Genomic DNA, 22325 nt, shown 5'->3' with positions numbered 1-22325 from the left:
ACATAGACTGGGCTTTAGGCAGTAGCGATCATCCCTGTGCAGAAGAAATTGAGGAATGAAGCGTAAATGATGGAAGTCCTCTTACATTTCAGTTATTCTTAAAATTAAAAAGTTTCTATAAGCTTAGAGGAAATTATATTTTTATTTGCTTATATATGGCATGACTAAATGCAGATATACAGATCCTAGCATGCAAATTTATCATCTTATCTGACAGGGATAAATTATGCATGCAAATCCTGCTTCAAAGTCCTGAAATGGGCTACAAATTCAATAAAAAATAATGACAGGTTTCAGAGTAGCAGCCGTGTTAGTCTGTATTCGCAAAAAGAAAAGGAGTACTTGTGGCACCTTAGAGACTAACCAATTTATTTGAGCATGAGCTTTCGTGAGCTACAGGTATTCAAAAGTTTAACAACTTGAGGGTGGTGGTGGTGGTAGGGGTGGGGGTGAGGCTGTCAAAGACAGTCCTTGGTGCCTGCGGCGCCATTTGTTCTAGGGCCGGCCACGTGAGCACCAACTCAGCTTTCAACACGTACATAGTCCCATTAACTTGCTCCTTTTGAACATATTTTACATGCACTAACAGCTAATGAATATCTTCCTGGTCACTGCATGTACAGGTACTTTGACTATGAAGTCAAATTATGTCCTTATTTTGGCACAAGACTTTCTGAAAATATAAGTCTTTATTGTGCATTCACTTTCCATGAAAAAAGCAGTGTTCATCTTAGTACTACTAAAATACAATACACTGAAAAATGAGAAAAAAATCACAGTTACAGTATGTTATTCACATTACCGAATTATGCATAGATTTCCTACCTGAATTTTGAATGAATGCAGCCTTAACATTGTTCCGTGTTTGGTGGGGAGTGGGTTCCATAATTGGACTTATCTTTCTTCTAAAGTTCAAAAGTGTTACAAGAATACAGGCTAAAAATAAACACATCTTCCTCTTTGAGCATACAGGAAATTCAGGCCAAAATATTTCCCTCAAATGGTTAAACAGAATGTTCAGAACAAATCAAGAGATGGAATAGGTTAAAATAATGCCACGAGAACCAAAGAGCATAATGAGTTTAAAAGACAGTTAGACTTTTTAATGACGAGACAGCGGTGATCGAAAGACACCAAACCAAATCAGGGAAGTGAGATTACATTGGAGTGGACATTGGCAGCCTTGGCCGAGTAGGCATCGATTCAACATGATCTCATAACTATTGAGATTAACTGTGAATGAATGAATGAGGTTACTTTTCCTCCCCTACTGAAATCTGATTCTGTTTTATATGGATAATATGCTGAAAAATAACTTTGACCGATGACATATATAAGTAGTCATGGTGTGCATTTTTTCTTGGTCTTTTCCAGGAGAGGTAGAATCAGATCCTCAATATTTCCACGATATGCTATGCATCCGATGAAGTGAGCTGTGGCTCACGAAAGCTCATGCTCAAATAAACTGGTTAGTCTCTAAGGTGCCACAAGTACTCCTATCCTCAAACAGGAGTCTAAATTCTGCGCACAGGCACAAAGAGGTAGTTTAGCAGGTGTAGCCTGCTCCCTATTCCAGGTAAAGGGAATATTTGCTCATGCCAGTAATGTTACCTACTGTCAACATTTAAAAGAAAACGTCAACTGTGCCCACCAAACACGTGCAAAATATGCAGCTGAGGGCACAAAATAGGTTTATGATTGCCTATTTTGTGCACATAGCTACCATTAGGAACATTTGTTTTAGCCTGTATTCTTGAACACCTCTTGACAAGAATGCTGGAACAATTTGCATAGTGGGGGTGCTGAGAACCATTGAACCAAACTGTAAACCCTTCAAGCCAGCATCCCTAGCACCCTGAGTTCCAGCACCTACACCTTTTGAAACTTAGAAGAAACTCTAATCTATTTATTGTGCCCACTCTCCAATTGCACATACAATGTGTATTCATAATATAGTCACTTATTTTTCAAAACTTGCTCCTTATAGCATACTTGATCTTCTCCTCTTTAGAGAGAGCTAGCCACAGCAGAAGCTCACACTGAATATTCTGGTGGGTTTGGTATATGAGCTGCCCTAGTATATTTACATCTGATGAGGACATACCAGTTTCTAGAAATTTCCAAGCAATGCTAGGTATGATCTTGGCACATATTAGTCCCATCAAATACTTCTTCATATATAAACTTATCAAGTAAAGTTCAGCCCTGGTGTAATTCCATTGATGTGAAAGGGCTTATACCCAGTGATGAGCTGCCAAAATCTTAACAACTGGTTCCCTCCTCATCCCACGAGGGGGTTCTGCCCCCCCCCGCCCCCCGGGGACTCCTGCCCCATCCAACCCCTCCCCCCCCACGTTCCTTGACGCTTCCTCCCCAGACCCCTACCCCATCCACCCCCCTCCCTTGTCCCCTGACTGCCCCCAGAACTGGGCAGGAGGGTCTCGTGGGCCACCGTAGTGGGTGCCCACCCCGCCCCCAAGACCAGAGGGACCTGCCGGGGGGCGAGGTGGGGGCAAGGTGGGGAGTCCCGGCAATGCTTACATGGAGCCGGGGAGCATAGCTAGGGAGGGAGCAGGGGGAGCAGCTGCTCCCCCCACTGATCATATCAAAAGTGGTGCCTTAGGCACCGACTCTGTGGGTGCTCTGGGGCTGGAGCACCCACGGGGAAAATTTGGTGGGTGCAGAGCACCCACCAGCAGCTCCTCCCCGCCCCGCGCCCGGCCCCAGCTCACCTCCGCTCCGCCTCCTCCCCTGAACACGCTGCCCTGCTCTGCTTCTCCTCCCCACCAACCCGGCTTCCTGCGAATCAGCTGTTCACACGGGAAGCCAGGGAGGACTGAGAAGCAAGTGGCGGCTTTGTGCTCAGGCCCAAGGAGGCGGAGGTGAGCTGGGGCGGGGAGCGGTTCCCCCGGGTTACCTGCTGCAGCGCGGGCGGCCCTCCTCGTGCCCCCCTGCCCCAGCTGACCTCCGCTCCTCCTCCACCTCCCTGGACCTGAGCACGAAGCCACCGCCTGCTTTTCAGCCCTCCCAGGCTTCCGGTGCGAACAGCTGCTTCGCGTGAAGCGGGGGGGAGGGGGTAGAGAAGCAGAGCAGGGCGGCATGTCCGGGGATAGGGTGGAGGGGGAGGTGAGGTGAGGAGCCAGGAGCGGGGCAGGGAGCTTCCGGTGGGTGCTCTGCACCCATCAAATTTTTCCCGTGGGTGCTCCAGCCCTGGAGCACCCACTGACTCAGAGCCAAAGGTGACCTCGCGGGACAACCGGTTCGAAAAGGGCTTCTAAATTTAACAACCGGTTCTAGTGAACCAGTGCGAACCGGCTCCAGCTCACCACTGCTTATACCTAGGGCTAAATTCAGCACCTCGTTCCACAGTTACAAGAGAAAAGAGGGCTGATCTGAGTTAAGTATCATTTTTGCAACTGAATTATTCTTATGAAAAAGGATTCTCTTCAGAAGCATTGTATGTAATCACAGCTTTGGTGCAGGGAAATAGCTCATCTGCAAAATTTTAATTCTGTTTCAGGCAGCATTCTTTTCAGCAATAATGATGGAGAATATAAGAAGCTGTGGATTATTTTGTCCCGCTCAGAATAATTTGGCCTGAACATAAATAACAGTGAAACACAACTGGGGCGTTTGGTATATGAGCTGCCCAAGTCTATTTACATCTGATGAGGACATAAGAGTTTCTAAGAAATTTCCAAGCAATTCTAGGTATGATCTTGGCACATATTAGTCCCATCAAATACTCCTGGGTGAGGAGAGGAGAGAGGAGATACTAGAGGGAGGGAATTCTGAGTATCAATCAGCATATTTTGTTCATGCTGCACTGAAAGTGTGTTTTTCACTGGCAACCTGTTTGTAAAAGCTATTGTGGAAAGTTTGTTTTATAATAATTACTACAATAATAATTATCACATTCTGCTGAGGGTTAATCCTTTGGGTATTAATTTATTTTTCTCACATGCAGGCACAATGTCCATATTCATCTCACTGCACTTAGCATATTACTAAAGATTAAGGTCTGCCAGTAAAATAACAAAAAAAAAAAAAAAAAACCAAAAACAAACCCACAGCTATACTTCAAATAAGTACAGCAGAGATGATGTAAATATAAATCCAGCATTTTATCAGACTGTTTTGGTACATCACCCTGCAAGATTCACCTTAAACTACTCTCTAGTAATGAAGAAAGTGAATAATTTGAATCATCTTATGCATGCAGGCTCTCCGGCTATGCAGACTATTTACACATGCCATGAAGTCTCTATATTTTGCTTGGCATCATCAAAGTTCAGTTTTGCACCAAAGTAGCCTCTGATACTCTGCTGAAATTTGCAATAAAAAGTCCTGTTAATATATTAACTCTTTCTACAGCATATTACATTTCAAAAAAGCAATCTAGTTAATTAACCAAAAGCAATTTCTCAGATTTAATTAAAATCATTCTACAGCATTAAAATATCATCATTATTAGTAAAAATAACAAAGACTTGTCCACACTAGCTGAAACCAAAACAAACTCATTTTTATCTATGAATTGAGCAACACAGAACATAGCACTGTTTTAAATGCGTTTTTCCAACGAAAGCAAGGATTTACACAGCCATATGTTACACTGCTTTATTACAAAGAGTTAACACGTGAACTGGGATCAAGGTTATGTTCTTTCACTTGAACTCTGTGAAACCCCTGCTTAGAACACCATGCAGCGTTGTGTGGAAAGCTCAAAGCTATTATGTTTACAATTTATATTATAAACTTAATTTCACATAGACTAACTTAAATCTCTTTCTTGAATACAGTAATCTTTTAAGAATTCCCAAGTTAATACAAGGGTTCATTGACATAGAAACAACAATGCTGACATAGAAAGGCAAACAAACAGGCACCATAGAAGAGACAAAGCTTTTACATCATAATCAGTTACCTATGTTACTGTGATCACTTGGAATCCAATCAAGCATAAGATAAAACTGGCACAGCTTCTCCTTAGCAGATAACGGTTGCTGTTAGTAATCCAGAGTGATAGGAATATCTGCCTAGTTGAAGTAGAATTCAGTGTCTATGTTACTATCTGTACATTCCTGATTAGTTCAGACTTTGGCGAGTTAATCCTGTGGGTATTAATTTACTTGCTGTGGCTGTACAATACAGTTTCTAGTGCTTTACCCCTTGGAGGGATGCCATTGTAATTATTCTATATGGTGCAGCCAACAAGTCCTTCCTGTGTATCTTTTCCTGTATATAGGATGTGCCCAAGTGATATAGTCAACATCAAGCTTTATTCAAAGAAGAGCCTATTACTCTGTATTAGAACTGGGCAGAAGATGGAAGCTCTGTTTTACAAAGGATTTCAAAATTTGGAAATTTGGTTTCATTCTGGATCAGAACAAAAACCCAAAATTTTGAAAATCTCCATGAAAGAAAATTCTGATTTTTGTTTTTCTTTGGGTGGTTAGAAATGTTTCATTCTAACAAAACGGAAACATTTTATTTCAGTTTTGACTATTGTTTGTTTTATATTATATTATAATCTGAGGGCATGGAAAAACTCTCATATGAAGAGAGATTATAAAGATTGGGACTGTACCAAGATATGCATAGTGTCTATACCAGATAATTAAAAACACTTCTAAATATATACGTGCTAACTATTATTATGTTATTTGTTAAATTAAGCATGAGTGCTTGGTACTGGTACTATCACCTGCTATGCCTTTCAGAATGTTACATTAATATTGGTAAACATAAGATCCCTAGTGCAATTCTGCAACATGAATGTGAAGTTTCAGATTGTGCTGAAAGACCTGTGCTGCTGTTTTTGTAGGCTGCAAATTACCTCCAAAAAAGCAGACTGCAAATTGCCTGCAAAAAAGCTTCCAAATTGGTTCACTGAGGACAAGCTTTGGATAATACCGTCCATTCTTTTGTACATATGATGCATCCGACCCTTTCCTACCTTGAACATAACAGACTGAGGCTGCTGCCCAGGTAGATGCAGGCAGCATCTTGTGATCCTGGGGGATCATTCTGTTTTTAGTGGTTACTGAAACCCTGTGCAGAAACAAATGAACAAGTGTGAGCCAGTATTTTTTTTTTTGTTAAGTTCCAGAATACTGGGCCCCAGAAATTGAGCTTCTCCTGGTTTTCCTGAGATTTTAAAATTTGCAGATACATCCTGAAGTTGTTACTGTCCAGTACCTATCTAGCATTGATCTTGTATTTATTTTATTTTTTTGTGCTGTTGTGGATTTCATGAGTCCCCCTTCAGAGATGCAGGGTCTTTTCATGTTCTCTTGTTTTCTCGAGTCTGCCTATGTTTTGATTTCTCTATGTTTGGGTGAATGGCAAGGCCTCCTGGCTCCTCCTCATTGCCTCCCTTTTTAATATTTCACACTCACACCAAAATCCTCCGAGAGAGATGGATGTTGCTTCCTGAATTTCATATCAAAGGAGATCCAAGTATTGGCTTGAGAAGTTGCTAAAGAGCAACACAAGCCTCTTCCTATGCCACCAGGGGTTGAGAGAATTCCCTATCAGCATCCGCTGATCTCCGGAGCAAAAGGGAATGTCTGAACCAGAATTCTGATCTCTTGCATGACAGAACAATACACTGCTGCCAGGCCAGCCATGAGATCTCTCTTGCAGGATTTTTGAGGTGGAGTTTTAGTAATCAGAAAAACATTTTCATGCCTGAGTGATATTACTTTGGTGTATTTGCCCTTCAAGTGTTCTGGGGGAAAAAAAAGCAGCAGCAAGCCCTCAATGCCTTCAAGCTATGATTGGAATCAGAATTTATAATGTTTAGGGCATGATGCACTTTAAATTAAATGTGAGGCATGATTTATCAGCAAAATACAAAAGTATGTGATGATTATACTTAAGAATGCCCATCAGATGAGTTAAATACAGTACCATATGGCACACAGTTATCTACCTATCTTGAAAGTCAGAGAACTGTTGGATCAATATTTTTCAGACTGTCAGTCATAAAATAAGGAAATACAATTGTTTAGATAAAACAAGCTAAGACTTCTTCCAATGTATTGGTATGACATGCTGCAAACTGAAGCAGCCTTCATGTTCTGAAGAAAACAAGTCCACAGTCAAATACCAATATGCCAGATGTGATGTATGCCACTCTGTGTATGCCACGGCTGATCTGTCTGCAGAACATGCCACAGGCCATTTTGCTTTTACTAAAGGGGATTGGGTAGGGGGATACAACCCAGAAAGAAAGTGCATTTATTACTGTAGTGGAAAAAGTTTTCTTCTTTCTATTCACTGTTCACTTTTTTAATATCCTCTCTTTCTATTAACAAACTGCTGCTGCAACAGACATTGATAAAACTTCCAACAATGATCTTGCCAGAGAGAGAACTAATTTTTTGGCTAATGAAAGATGATGGAGGGGAAGGATTATTATTATGTTACTATTTTTCCCTTTAGACTAAGGTTATTTTGGTAGATGTTAGTGATTGGGAAACATCAAGATTCCAGAGTTTGAAGGCTCCTAGTTCAGATAAGCAATCTAAATATAGACAGTATTATTAATTATTATTATTAATTAGATAAGATATAAAAATTGCCATAATTGAGGAGCTGTAGCTGAGTGGTTAAGGTGCTCAACTACAATCCTGACAGTAGTGAGTTTGAGTCTCACTTGATCTCACACTGAAAGGCCACCTCCAGTTCACCCAGATGCAAAATGAGAAGCTGATCCATTGAAGTAAGGCAGCTGGACTTCATGCTGGCTGCATCGGGAAACTGACGTCACTTAGCTGCATCAGCCCGAAGAGCCATTGACTTTGACTCACCATACTGGATCAGATCTGTCCAAAATCCTGTCTCTGACAGTGGCCAGAACCAGGTGTTTAAAGAAATGTGCAAAAAAATCACACAGTAGAGAGATGTGGGATAATCTGACCTCCACATTGGTCTGATCTTGACCTATAATAGTTAGATATTGGTTTAAATCTTGAAGCACAAAATTTAACATCTCTTCTTAAAATTGTTATAATTAATTATATCAATTCTGGATATTTTTAATACCCAGATTAGTATTCATTTCTTTTTTTCAGACCTGTGACTATTTAGGCCTCAATGACATCCTGTGACAATGAGTTCCACAGTCTAATTTCCTTTTATCAGTTTTGAATTCGCCACCTTTTAATTTCACTCAGCGTTGTCCTCTTGTTCTTGTGTTATGAAACAGGGAGAATGTAACAGCGGGTGATCTATCTTCTCTATACCATTAATTATGTGTATGGACTTTTATCATGTTCATTCTTATGTCTCCTACTTAAGGCAAGCGGTGCCAGTCCTTTCATCTCTTTTCATATAAAAATTCTTCCTTGCCTTTGATCATTCTCATCACCCTTCTCGCAACGTCCTCTAATCTTTTTGAGATGAGGTGACCGGTACTTAAAAGTATTCTAGAAGAGGCCACACCATTCATTTATATGATGATATTATAATATTTTCTGTATTATTCTCCATCCCATTCCATATGCTTTCTAATATCTTCTTAGCTTTTTTGACTGCAGCTACACACTGAGCAGAGGTCTGAATTGAGCTGTCTCCATTGATGCCCACATTTAGGTGTGGTACAATTTATTTTCCCTCCAATATGCAATTGTACCTAGCTTGCTACCCTCCAGTTTTCTGGTATAATTGCTGTTTATAATAAAAAATGGTGTGTTTTTTCTACCAGCTCAGCCACTTCATACTTGTGTTCCTTCAGAAGTGTAGGCCAGGAGACTTGTTGCTTTTCAAATAATCAGTTTGTTCCAACAGTTCTTTTTAACTGCTTGCTTGTTTACGGTTGGACCTATAGTGTGCTAGGCATATTCCAAACATCCAAGAATGGTACAGTCCTTATTCTGAAGGACTTGAAAGTCAAACAGAAAGCCAAACTGTCAAAGGAAATAACTGTAACTTGAGTTTTTTTGCTGGGGAGGGAGAAGGGGAAGAAAGCAATAAGATAGAATATTGCCATCAACAGCCATTCTTCTATGTGGAGAAGGCAGTGGGGTTAGAAGAGCACTTCTGGGTGGGCGTTTCATATCTAAGGGGTTGCATGTAGAATGACCAGATAGCAAGTGTAAAAAATCAGGACAGGAGGCGTGTGTGTGTGTGTGGGGGGGGAGGGTTAAGAGGTGCCTATATAAGAAAAAGCCGCCCAAATCAGGACTGTCCCTATAAAATTGGGACATCTGGTCACCCTAGTTGCATGGAAGAAATCATGGAGATAGTTGTTGGAGAATTTGATAAATTCTGGGTGACACTGATTTCACTGGAAGAGCGGAGTGGATAGAGTTGACACAAGAACAGAGAGAGTTGATAAGTACTGACAGACAGAGTTATGTAGGGCCTAGAAGGCACGGGTAAAGGGCTTGAGTATGGTGTAGTAGAGGAAGGCTGCATGGGACAGTGGGGCATACTACTGTCAACCCTTTGACATGTTGCAAGATGCCATCTGTTGCTACTCCTTGTTTTGTGTCCTATAGCCATTTTCTAATCTATGACAGAACTTTACCTACCTCTTACTCCATGATTCCTCAGATTCCTCAAGAGTCTTTTGTAAGTGACTTTTGTCAAAAGCTTTTTGAAAATCTAACATTATATCAATACCTTCAACTATTTCTGACACACAACAGGTTTAGTAGATTGAAGCAGCAATAGTCTCCTTAACCAGAGCCATCCCTTGGGTAGGGAGAATGGGGGCAACCACTCTGGGCCCTGCGCTCTGGGGGGCCGCACCTTCAACATCACAGTGTCAGATGGAGTGAGGACAGTAGTGGTCTGCCTGGAGCAGAGCAGGCAGAGGCAGCCAGCGAGCAGGAGGTAGCGTGGTGTATCTTGCCCCGCCTCCCTCCCAGCAGCTCATGCCATTTGGCATAGCCGGGGTCGGGGCTTGGCAGGCCCGGGTCAGGGGTTTCTGGCTACTGCACAGACAGCTGGGCTCCCCCATGGCACCTGCACACAGATCGCGCAGCCCCCGTCTCCTCCCTGGGCTCTTGGGCAGAGCTGGCAGGAGGGTGCCGTGCACGCAGTTCCCCCGCCCCGTGCGCCCACCCCGGCTCCGCCATTATTTGAATGGCGAGGCTGGGGATTTTCGGGGTCCTAGCCTAGGCTGGGCAGGAGGTGGCACCGGCACCCAGCGGACGGGCAACCCGACTACCAGTGGGTGCGCCTTGTTCCGGGTAAGCCTCCTTGGTCCACGCCCCACAGAGCAGCTGGACCTCCATCACCCCCACCAACGCACCCCCTGCCCTATCCCTCCCACCAGCGCCCCCAGGGGAGACCCAGCATGCCCCTTTCCCCATGGGGGACCCATACAGGCTGATTTTTCCCAGGCCCCCAGCCCTTAGGGACAGCCCTGCCCTTAACAGAAGCCATGTTGATTGGGACCAACTTGCTTTTTAGTTATTTTGTATGGTTGAGAGTAGGACATCCTACTCCTTTCAGCACTTTTGAAAATCCCAGCCTAAACCAACATACTTGGTACTGAATTAAGGCTCATGGCTTCTAGCTGCCTTCTTATAGCTAGGTACAACATCTATTGCCCTCTTGGCCTCCATGATAGTGGATAAGGAATAATTTTCCACACTGGGAGGCAGTATATATTTTTCCAATGTGAACAAAGTAACCTTATCTTGAGCTGAACAATTTTTTAACTAAATTTTATTTGGTTTTAATGCTTGGAAGAAATGAATGTAAAATTACTGATTTGGGAATAGGAGTAAATTCTATTTGGTACAATGTGTTAATAACATTATATTCATTCTATAGAGGTCTACACTTTGTAATACACAAGTTAATCATTATTGATCTCTTTCATGTTCATTGCACTGATAGTACTTGTGATGATCTCGTTTGATATCAGTGGAAATATATTATTCTACAGCAGCATAGATTTTTTTTATATGTAGAGTTTAGTATTAAACATAATAAAATAATAGGTTCTGCATATCACTTTAATGAGCAGTTGTGTAGCCTGACTAAATTTGTCCACTTTTAAGAAAGTGCGGAAAGTGAACTTCTGTTCCAGACTCAGTGTTTAATTTATTTATTAATGCAATCCCTACATTTTTGGGGGATACTAAAATCCCCTTAAGTATCCAGTTGGCTACACACGTAGACTGGAATGACAAGATACTAACCAAGAGTAAACTCATTCAAATTCAAGAGCTAGTTCAACCTTAACTAAAACCCCAAAACTTTTTGAAGGGTCACAATAGCTTGGTTAACTTCCTCTCAAATTAAGAAAAACAGTTTATTTGTAGACTTTCAACCTGGGAGGTAAGGGGCTCTAACTCAGAGGCATAAATCTTTAAAATACATAGCTCAAGGGAAGTTTGTGAAAGAAAGTAGATGCATTTGTAATTACTGTTGAACTCTTATACCTGCCTTTGGGGAGGATCCACTGAGCCTGGAAACTCAACTGATTACAGGGACAACAAAAAGTAAAACAAGGGCAGATGTGAAGGTCAAAGGGTCAAAAAGAGAGAACCTAAAGGGGACACCGAGCAGAGAACCCCAGACCAGTGCCCACTGCTCCTTGAAGGTGTCAAGGGAGCCAGCAGACGCCGCCCAGGGGAACTCCGTCCGGATGCGTGAACGGCGGGAGGACCGGAAATAGGCCCCACAGTTGCAAAGAACCCCTCAGCCAACATCCTCTCCCTGGTGTTGTAGATGGCCACATCGCCAGGAGGAGGTTGATGAGGCGGTCCCACGACTTTGTGGGGTCACGGATAGGGTGTGCATAAATGAGAAGATGGGGAGACAAGGGCAGCCAAAAATGTAATAAAAGATCTAGGAGGAGCTGGAATAGGGGCTGTAACCTAGCACATTCCAGATAAACATGCACCAGGGTCTCCCTTATGCCACAGAAGGGACAGGCATCAGGGACAGTGGTAAACCATGCCAACTACATGCCCATGCTCATGGCTCTGAGAAGGAGCCGCCAACCAATATCCCCGGTGGACCATGGGACTAAGGTGGAATACATGCTGGCCCACCGGGGTTCCCCTCCCTCAATGGGTGACATTAGGTCCCGCCATTTGGCTCTTCCCCCACTCTTCCAATCTGCTGACCAGCACAGATGAACTGATGCAGGGGAGTAAGCATACTGCTCTAGGAAAAGGGCTGGAACATCTTAATTTCCCAATGGAAAAAGGAGGAATCAGGGGGCCAATTGTTACTCTGAGCCATGATTCGGTCTCTGCTATCCTTCCATATGATGGAGCCTCCGATTGTAGTCAACATATGAGAGTCAGTTTGTTTCAGTGCATCTCCTTGTGCAAATATAAACCAATGCAGGATCTGCAGATGTATCTGCATCTCGGGCAGACATGACCGCATGTTGCCACAGCCTACTTTCCTCACTCATTCTTCTCTTTGGCTTTTTCTGTTCTGCTAGTCTTGATGGCTTTAGCCACAGTCCAACAGGTCTGCCACCATCCTGAACTATCATCAGTAGCAACTTCCCCTGTATTCAGGTTGACTTGGCCAACCTTTAGATGAGCTGTGAGTGTGTCATTATATTGTTTTCACTGGCATCCTAGTGTAAGTGCTCCTGTTTTCAACTGACAGGTTTCAGAGTAGCAGCCATGTTAGTCTGTATTAGCAAAAAGAAAAGGAGTACTTGTGGCACCTTAGAGACTAACAAATTTATTTGAGCATAAGCTTTCATGAGCTACAGCTCACTTCATCGGATGCATTCAGTGAAAAATACAGTGGGGAGATTTATATACATAGAGAACATGAAACAATGGGTGTTAGCATACACACTGTAATGATCACTTAAGGTGAGCTATTACCAGCAGGAGAGTGGGGCTGGCGGGGTGGGAAAAACCTTTTGTAGTGATAATCAAGGTGGGCTATTTCCAGCAGCTGACAAGACCATCTGAGGAAGGGTGAGGGGTGGGGAATAAACATGGGGAAATAGTTTTACTTTGTGTAATGACCCATCCACTCCCAGTCTCTATTCAAGCCTACGTTAATTGTATCCAGTCCGCAAATTAATTCCAATTCAGCAGTCTCTCGTTGGAGTCTGTTTTTGAAGTTTTTTTGTAGAAGAATTGCAACTTTTAGGTCTGTAATCGAGTGACCAAAGAGATTGAAGTGTTCTCCGACTGGTTTTTGAATGTTATAATTCTTGACGTCTGATTTGTGTCCATTTATTCTTTTACGTAGAGACTGTCCCGTTTGACCAATGTACATGGCAGAGGGCCATTGCTGGCACATGATGGCATATATCACATTGGTAGAAGTGCAGGTGAACGAGCCTCTAATAGTGTTGCTGATGTGATTAGGCCCTATGATGGTGTCCCCTGAATAGATGTGTGGACACAGTTGGCAACGGGCTTTGTTGCAAGGATAGGTTCCTGGGTTAGTGGTTCTGTTGTGTGATATGTGGTTGCTGGTGAATATTTGCTTCAGGTTGGGGGACTGTCTGTAAGCAAGGACTGGCCTGTCTCCCAAGATCTGTGAGAGTGATGGGTTGTCCTTCAGGATAGGTTGTAGATCCTTGATGATGCGTTGGAGAGGTTTTAGTTGGGGGCTGAAGGTGATCGCTAGTGGCGTTCTGTTATTTTCTTTGTTGGGCCTGTCCTGTAGTAGGTGACTTCTGGCTCTGTCAATCTGTTTCTTCACTTCAGCAGGTGGGTACTGTAGTTGTAAGAATGCTTGATAGAGATCTTGTCGGTGTTTGTCTCTGTCTGAGGGGTTGGAGCAAATGCGGTTGTATTGTAGAGCTTGGCTGTAGACAATGGATCATGTGGTGTGGTCTGGATGAAAGCTGGAGGCATGTAGGTAGGCATAGCGGTCCGTAGATTTCGGATTTAGGGTGGTGTTTATGTGACCATCGCTTATTAGCACCATAGTGTCCAGGAAGTGGATCTTTTGTGTGGACTGGTCCAGGCTGAGGTTGATGGTGGGATGGAAATTGTTGAAATCATGGTGGAATTCCTCAAGGGCTTCTTTTCCATGGGTCCAGATCATGAAGATGTCATCAATGTAGTGCAAGTGGAGTAGGGGCATTAGGGGACAAAAGCTGAGGAAGCGTTGTTCTAAGTCAGCCATAAAAATGTTGGCATACTGTGGGGCCATGTGGGTACCCATAGCAGTGCCGCTGATTTGAAGGTATACATTGTCCCCAAATGTGAAATAGTTATGGGTGAGGACAAAGTCACAAAGTTCAGCCACCAGGTTTGCCGTGACATTATCGGGGATACTGTTCCTGACGGCTTGTAGTCCATCTTTGTGTGGAATGTTGGCGTAGAGGGCTTCTACATCCATAGTGGCCAGGATGGTGTTTTCTGGAAGATCACCGATGGATTGTAGTTTCCTCAGGAAGTCAGTGGTGTCTCGAAGATAGCGGGAGTGCTGGTAGCGTAGGGCCTGAGGAGGGAGTCTACATAGCCAGACAATCCTGCTGACAGGGTGCCAATGCCTGAGATGATGGGGCGTCCAGGATTTCCAGGTTTATGGATCTTGGGTAGCAGATAGAATACCCCAGGTCGGGATTCCAGGATGTGTCTGTGCGGATTTGTTCTTGTGCTTTTTCAGGGAGTTTCTTGAGCAAATGCTGTAGTTTCTTTTGGTAACCCTCAGTGGGATCAGAGGGTAACGGCTTGTAGAAAGTGGTGTTGGAGAGCTGCCGAGCAGCCTCTTGTTCATATTCTGACCTATTCATGATGATGACAGCACCTCCTTTGTCAGTCTTTTTGATTATGATGTCAGAGTTGTTTCTGTGGCTGTGGATGGCATTGTGTTCTGCACGGCTGAGGTTATGGGGCAAGTGATGCTGCTTTTCCACAATTTCAGCCCATGCACGTCGGCGGAAGCACTCTATGTAGAAGTCCAGTCTGTTGTTTCGACCTTCAGGAGGAGTCCACCCAGAATCCTTCTTTTTGTAGTCTTGGTAGGAAGGTCTCTGTGGGTTAGTATGTTGTTCAGAGGTCTGTTGGAAATATTCCTTGAGTTGGAGATGTCGAAAATAGGATTCTAGGTCATCACAGAACTGTATCATGTTCATGGGAGTGGAGGGGCAGAAGGAGAGGCCACGGGATAGGACAGATTCTTCTCCTGGGCTAAGAGTACAGTTGGATAGATTAACAATATTGCTGTGTGGGTTAAGGGAACCACTGTTGTGTCCTCTTGTGGCACGTAGTAGTTTAGATAGTTTAGTGTCCTTTTTCTTTTGTAGAGAAGCAAAGTGTGTGTTGTAAATGGCTTGTCTAGTTTTTGTAAAGTCCAGCCATGAGGAAGTTTGTGTGGAAGGTTGTTTTTTTTATGAGAATATCCAGTTTTGAGAGCTCATTCTTAATCTTTCCCTGTTTGCTGTAGAGGATGTTGATCAGGTGGTTCCACAGTTTCTTTGAGAGCATGTGGCACAAGCTGTCAGCATAGTCTGTGTGGTATGTTGATTGTAATGGATTTTTTACCTCCAGTTCTTTTGGTATGATGTCCATCTGTTTGCATTTGGAAAGGAAGATGATGTCTGGCTGTATCTGTACAAGCTTTTTCATGAAGATGATAGATTTCCACTCCACACAGCTAAATTCAGTGCCTTGCATAAAGACAGGTTTCAGAGTAGCAGCCGTGTTAGTCTGTATTCGCAAAAAGAAAAGGAGTACTTGTGGCACCTTAGAGACTAACAAATTTATTTGAGCATAAGCTTTCGTGAGCTACAGCTCACTTCATCAGATGCATTCAGTGGAAAATACAGTGGGGAGATTTATATACATAGAGAACATGAAACAATGGGTGTTAGCATACACATTGTAACGAGAGTGATCACTTAAGGTGAGCTGTTACCAGCAGGAGAGCAGGGGCGGAAAAACCTTTTGTAGTGATAATCAAGGTGGGCCATTTCCAGCAGTTGATAAGAAAGTCTGAGGAACAGTGGGGGATTGGGGGGTGGGGAATAAACATGGGGAAATAGTTTTACTTTGTGTAATGACCTATCCACTTCCAGTATCTATTCAAACTGAAGTTAATTGTATCCAGTTTGCAAATTAATTCCAATTCAACAGTCTCTCGTTGGAGTCTGTTTTTGAAGTTTTTTTGTTGAAGAATTGCAACTTTTAGGTCTGTAATCGAGTGACCAAAGAGATTGAAGTGTTCTCTGACTGGTTTTTGAATGTTATAATTCAAAAACCAGTCTATCTTCGAGACACCACTAACTTCCTGAGGAAACTACAATCCATCGGTGATCTTCCAGAAAACACCATCCTGGCCACTATGGATGTAGAAGCCCTCTACACCAACATTCCACACAAAGATGGACTACAAGCCGTCAGGAACAGTATCCTCGATAATGTCATGGAAAACCTGGTGGCTGATCTTTGTGACTTTGTCCTCACTCATAACTATTTCACATTTGGGGACAATGTATACCTTCAAATCAGCGGCCTTGCTCTGGGTACCCACATGGCCCCACAGTATGCCAACATTTTTATGGCTGACTTAGAACAATGCTTCCTCAGCTCTTGTCCCCTAATGCCCCTACTCCACATGCGCTACATTGATGACATCTTCATCATCTGGACCCATAGAAAAGTAGCCCTTGAGGAATTCCACCATGATTTCAACAATTTCCATCCCACCATCAACCTCAGCCTGGACCAGTCCACACAAGAGATCCACTTCCTGGACACTATGGTGCTAATAAGCGGTGGTCACATAAACACCACCCTACACCGGAAACCTATGGACTGCTATGCCTACCTACATGCCTCCAGCTTTCATCCAGACCACACCACACGATCCATTGTCTACAGCCAAGCTCTACGATACAACCGCATTTGCTCCAACCCCTCAGACAGAGACAAACACCGACAAGATCTCTATCAAGCATTCTTACAACTACAGTACCCACCTGCTGAAGTGAAGAAACAGATTGTCAGAGCCAGAAGAGTACCCAGAAGTCACCTACTACAGGACAGGCCCAACAAAGAAAATAACAGAACGCCACTAGCGATCACCTTCAGCCCCCAACTAAAACCTCTTCAACGCATCATCAAGGATCTACAACCTATCCTGAAGGACGACCCATCACTCTCACAGATCTTGGGAGACAGGCCAGTCCTTGCTTACAGACAGTCCCCCAACCTGAAGCAAATATTCACCAGCAACCACATATCACACAACAGAACTACTAACCCAGGAACCTATCCTTGCAACAAAGCCCGTTGCCAACTGTGTCCACACATCTATTCAGGGGACACCATCATAGGGCCCAATCACATCATCAACACTATCAGAGGCTCGTTCACCTGCACATCTACCAATATGATATATGCCATCATGTGCCAGCAATGGCCCTCTGCCATGTACATTGGTCAAACGGGACAGTCTCTACGTAAAAGAATAAATGGACACAAATCAGATGTCAAGAATTATAACATTCAAAAACCAGTCGGAGAACACTTCAATCTCTTTGGTCACTCGATTACAGACCTAAAAGTTGCAATTCTTCAACAAAAAAACTTCAAAAACAGACTCCAACGAGAGACTGCTGAATTGGAATTAATTTGCAGACTGGGTACAATTAACATAGGCTTGAATAGAGACTGGGAGTGGATGGGTCATTACACAAAGTAAAACTATTTCCCCATGTTTATTCCCCACTGTTCCTCCTGTTCAGACTTTCTTATCAACTGCTGGAAATGGCCCACCTTGATTATCACTACAAAAGGTTCCCCCCCCCCACCCTCTGCTGGTAATAGCTCACCTTAAGTGATCACTCTCATTACAGTGTGTACGCTAACACCCATTGTTTCATGTTCTCTATGTATATAAATCTCCCCACTGTATTTTTCACTGAATGCATCCGATGAAGTGAGCTGTAGCTCATGAAAGCTTATGCTCAAATAAATTTGTTAGTCTCTAAGGTGCCACAAGTACTCCTTTTCTTTTTGTTTTCAACTGTCCATAAAATATGGCGTTGGGAAGTCACATATCATCCACATGTACAAGGTGACCAGCCCAGAGACGTTATACCTGTATGATTAAGGATTCAATGCTAGTTATGTAGCTCTGGTGCAGGACTTCAGTGTTTGGTATCGCTTCTGACCATTTCATGTTACAGCTGTAGAGAAGAGTGCTGAACACAACTGCACAACAGACACTAATTTTGGTGTGAAGTCAAATGCCGCTCACATCTACCAGCAATCACAAAGTTGACCATACTCAGAACTAGCTTTAGACATGTTCTATGTGATTTCATTATCAATCATGGCATTATGAGATAAAGTGCTGCTAAGACAGCAAAAGTTTTCTACCACATTAAGCATTGTGTCATCCATTGTGGTTTTAGGGGCAGAACCCATTTTTTCGTGAAGCACTTCAGTTTTCTTGAGACTGATAGAGAGTCCAAATCACTTTGCTGATCCAGAAAAGCAGTCAGTTAGATGCTGCATGTCTTCGACTGTACGTGCTACGAGTGCACAGTCATCAACAAAGAGGAATTCCCTAATGAAAAAGATGATCGCTTAAGTATGACCACCAAGATGTTGGAGACTTAAGATGTTGACATCTGTGCAGAACTGAACATAAATACCCTGGCTGCAGCCTCTGAAAGATTCTAGCAGCCTAGCATGAAATAGAATAGTAAATAGTGTAGGCGTGAGCACACAACCCTGTTTAAGACCATTTTGTGACAAAGCAAGGCTCTGACGAACCACCATTTTCCAGCACTCTCGTCAGCATGACATCAGGGAATGAACGCATGATGGGGATGAATCTGTGCATGCACCTGCCTTTTTGTGCAAGATCCACCAGAGACCCTGGTGACTAACAGTATCAAAGGCCTTTGTTACATCTACAAACACCATATAGAGGTCATGGTTTGTTCCCGGTATTTTATTTATTTATTTTTGTATTTGGCGATCGGCAGAAATCATACCCTCGGTCCTGGATCCTATGCAAAAGCAATACTGACTTGTGTATAGTAATGATTACTACCTACCACAATGGGACCCTGGCCTGGCTGATGGCTTAAATGCTACTGCAATATAAATGACACTGACAATAAGGATCAATTATTCTATCAGAGACTTCTAAACATATTAAGAAAAGGAGTACTTGTAGCACCTTAGAGACTAACCAATTTATTTGAGCATAAGCTTTCGTGAGCTACAGCTCACTTCATCAGATGCATTCAGTGGAAAATACAGTACACCTTTTCTTTTTGCGAATACAGACTAACACGGCTGCTACTCTGAAACCTAAACATATTAGTAATTCAGTAACAACTCTTGCAAAAGTGTCAAGCTTTTTTGTGCCTATACTTTTTCCTCAGAAAGAAATAGGAGAGTTATACATTTTGGACCCAGTTCTCCATGATATTACACCAGTTATATTGCAGTGTAACTCCATTGAAAAGGATGAAGTCTGCTGAAAAAAGTGGAGTAACAGAGTGGAGGAATCCGGGTCCATGGTGCTACTTCAATGACAATACAATGTTCAGAACAATACAGAAGTGGTTAGTGATGGAAACTCAAGTAGTTTTGGTTTAAAATTGTCCTTTGTCAATAGTAACTAAAGTGTTTACCACAGGAAGGCTGTTCAGCAGCCAGAGTGAAAATTATTTCGAGATCATAATCTGGTTCCTAATGTTTACATCACAACAACTATTAACAGCTAAATGAATATTCCTCACTATCTCAGCCAGTACACTCAGAACTGAATGGATGTAGAGATTAAATTACCTACTCATGTTTTGATGTGTCCCCTCAACTTTATGGTTTAATCAGATTTGTTGTTAATACCTGTGGGGACGCTTGCACTTCCCAACCCATACATTTCTGTAGCCTATGTTCTAAATGAATTGAGAACTTCATTCTCTAGTATTGCCAATGTTGCAATGAGAAACATTTTGGTAGGCATAGTCCATTACAGAAAATTCCCTTCTCTGATATTTGATGTGCATTCTATGAGGCTGGGGAGGTGGGGACAGCTTTTAACTCTAAAAGCTTAAAAGAGGTCAAAAGGAGCAGGCTGGCAGTGGCAAAAGTTGAAAACTTGCTTGAGAACAGAAAGGAAAGAGGTCTCTCTTGAATTCTCAGCTACACCAATGCCCTGCAGAAGTGAATTTGAGTGGTTATGTTGCCCTGTTTTTGAGACTTTCTCCCCCTCCGCGACATGATTTTTCCTGACATCATTGCAATGCAATACACATTAATGTACTGTAGTTGTGCTTTTTTCTCCCTAACAAAAAAAAAAAAAATAATAGACAACTGAAGAGTGATGTCCTACAAAGACATTTCAGTTCTGTAATAGCAAAATCTCTAAAAGCCTTAAAGAACAGTTCTTAAAAATGTAATTCTAACAAAGGGTATCTTTTGGTTCCATCTTATTCTCCCTCAATGATTCATCTACCAAATATACCAAGTAAAATATTCCACCCCCCCCCCCCCCCAAAAAAAAAATCCTCAGTCTGGGCTTTATGTCAAACTTGGGTTTCATGCCAGTTTAGGCTCTCATTAATACAATTGCAATTTCATGGTCTTGAAATCATGCTGTCATTGAAACCTCCTCAGCCCCAAGTCCAGTCTTCTGATTGCAATTAGGAATTGCCATAATGGATCAGACCCAAGCACCTTCTAGTCCATCATCCTGGCTTCTACAGTGCCCAGTCATAGATGTGTCAGAAGAAGGTGTAAGAACCCCACATTAGACAGATGTGGGATAATCTGACCCCCCCACATTAACTCTCATCCTGAGCTGTAATAGTTAGAATTCGGCTTAAACCCTAAGCATGAGGTTTAATATTCCTTCCAAAAAGTTTATAATTATTTTTGATAAATCTTGTTATTCTTGTTATCCATGTAAATGTCCATCTCCTCTTTCAATCTTCCTAAAACCTTGGCCTCAATCAGTTTCTGTGGCAGTCAGGTCCATAGAAAAAGTATTGCCTTTTATCAATTTTGAATTTGCCAACTCTTAATTTCATTGGGTGTCCCCTTGTTCTTGTGTTATAAGACAGGGAAAAAAAGAAATTTCCAATATACCTTTTCTATACTATTCATTATTTCATGTACTTTAATCATGTCCCCTCTTTTTATCATCTTTCTAAGTCACAAAATCTCAGTCTTTTCAATAACTTTTCATGCGTGAGTTTTCCCCATGCTCTTGATCATTCTTATCATCCTTCTCTGAACCCTTCTCAATCTGCAATATCTTATTTGAAGTCTCTTTTTTCTGAAATTTAGTGTCACAGTGTCACTTTTTGGTAGCTTGTCTCTCCCCAGCATGTTGAACCTAATTAGATTGTAGTCACTATTATTTAGTGCCTCGGTTACTGTTACCTGTTGCATTAACTCTCGTGAGACATATATGTGTGTACATAATATGAAGCCTTTCCCCCACTTGGCAAAGACAACCAATATAAGTGCAATAATTGTGATAACCAGACTGAAGCAACTTTATTAAGCCAGAAATAATTTTATTTCATTATGTAGGAATATATCAAATTATAAAGTTGAACTTGCTAGGAGCAAAAAACTCAACTAAAAAAAGATGAACACTGTAGTTTTAACCAAAGCAATTCCCGAGTTCCTCTGCCTGGCAGCACCAGTCTTAACAACACAGAGCAACTGCAACCAGCATTCCTCCAAAGATATAAAACTTGCAGGCTCATGAATTGCCTGTGACTTACTGTAAGCCAGGCCACCATAGTACCTTCCATTAGCAATATCTCAGCAGGGCCATCCTACACACACATGGTGATAAATAGGCGACTTTATAATCTCATTAAACTTCATCATTTTTATATTACAATCAATGGCACCTAGAGGCCCCATCAGAATTGAGGCCCCATTGTGTATGGTGCTGTATAAACCCATAGTAAAAGAAAGTCCCTGTCCCAATGAGTTTACAAGTGAAAGCACCAATCTGCAAACATTTACACATGGGTGTAATTTTCATTGTGATTAAAAGTATGTATGTGCTTAAGTGCTTGCAGGATCAGGTTCTAGTTTAAGACAAGACCCAAGAAGTAAGCGTAACAGACAAATAGTAGAAATGGGGAAAAGAGGATGTGGGTAAAGTGATAGGAAAATGTGGTCATATAAATTACCTATCAGCATGATTAGCAGCTTCTGAGATTATTTTCTGATGATATAAATCAATGAGAAATATTATGGAGATCAGTAATCCCTACTGACATCCTGCATAGTACTCCTTATGCTAAGCCATGGTTTCTATGTCAGGGCAAAAGTCATTTGAGAAACACAAAACTAGAGCATAAGTCTCCAGTTTTTCTATCTGATATCATAATGTGCTACAGGGTGGGCTCAAGGTGAGCTATTAGA

At 42.3% G+C, this 22325-nt stretch overlaps 1 protein-coding gene across 2 annotated transcripts in view; it reads right to left on the bottom strand.

Moving 5' to 3' along the window:
* The window catches only part of CNTN5 (contactin 5), a 970129-nt gene that overhangs the window by 787124 nt on the left and 160680 nt on the right, over positions 1-22325 (bottom strand). The window lies entirely within an intron of this gene.

This window comes from Chelonia mydas, chromosome 1, assembly GCF_015237465.2.
Source record: "Chelonia mydas isolate rCheMyd1 chromosome 1, rCheMyd1.pri.v2, whole genome shotgun sequence".
In the NCBI taxonomy this organism is placed as follows: domain Eukaryota; kingdom Metazoa; phylum Chordata; order Testudines; family Cheloniidae; genus Chelonia; species Chelonia mydas.
The sequence above is the reverse complement of the archived record's forward strand: the minus strand, read 5'-3'. Positions and strand labels throughout refer to the sequence as shown.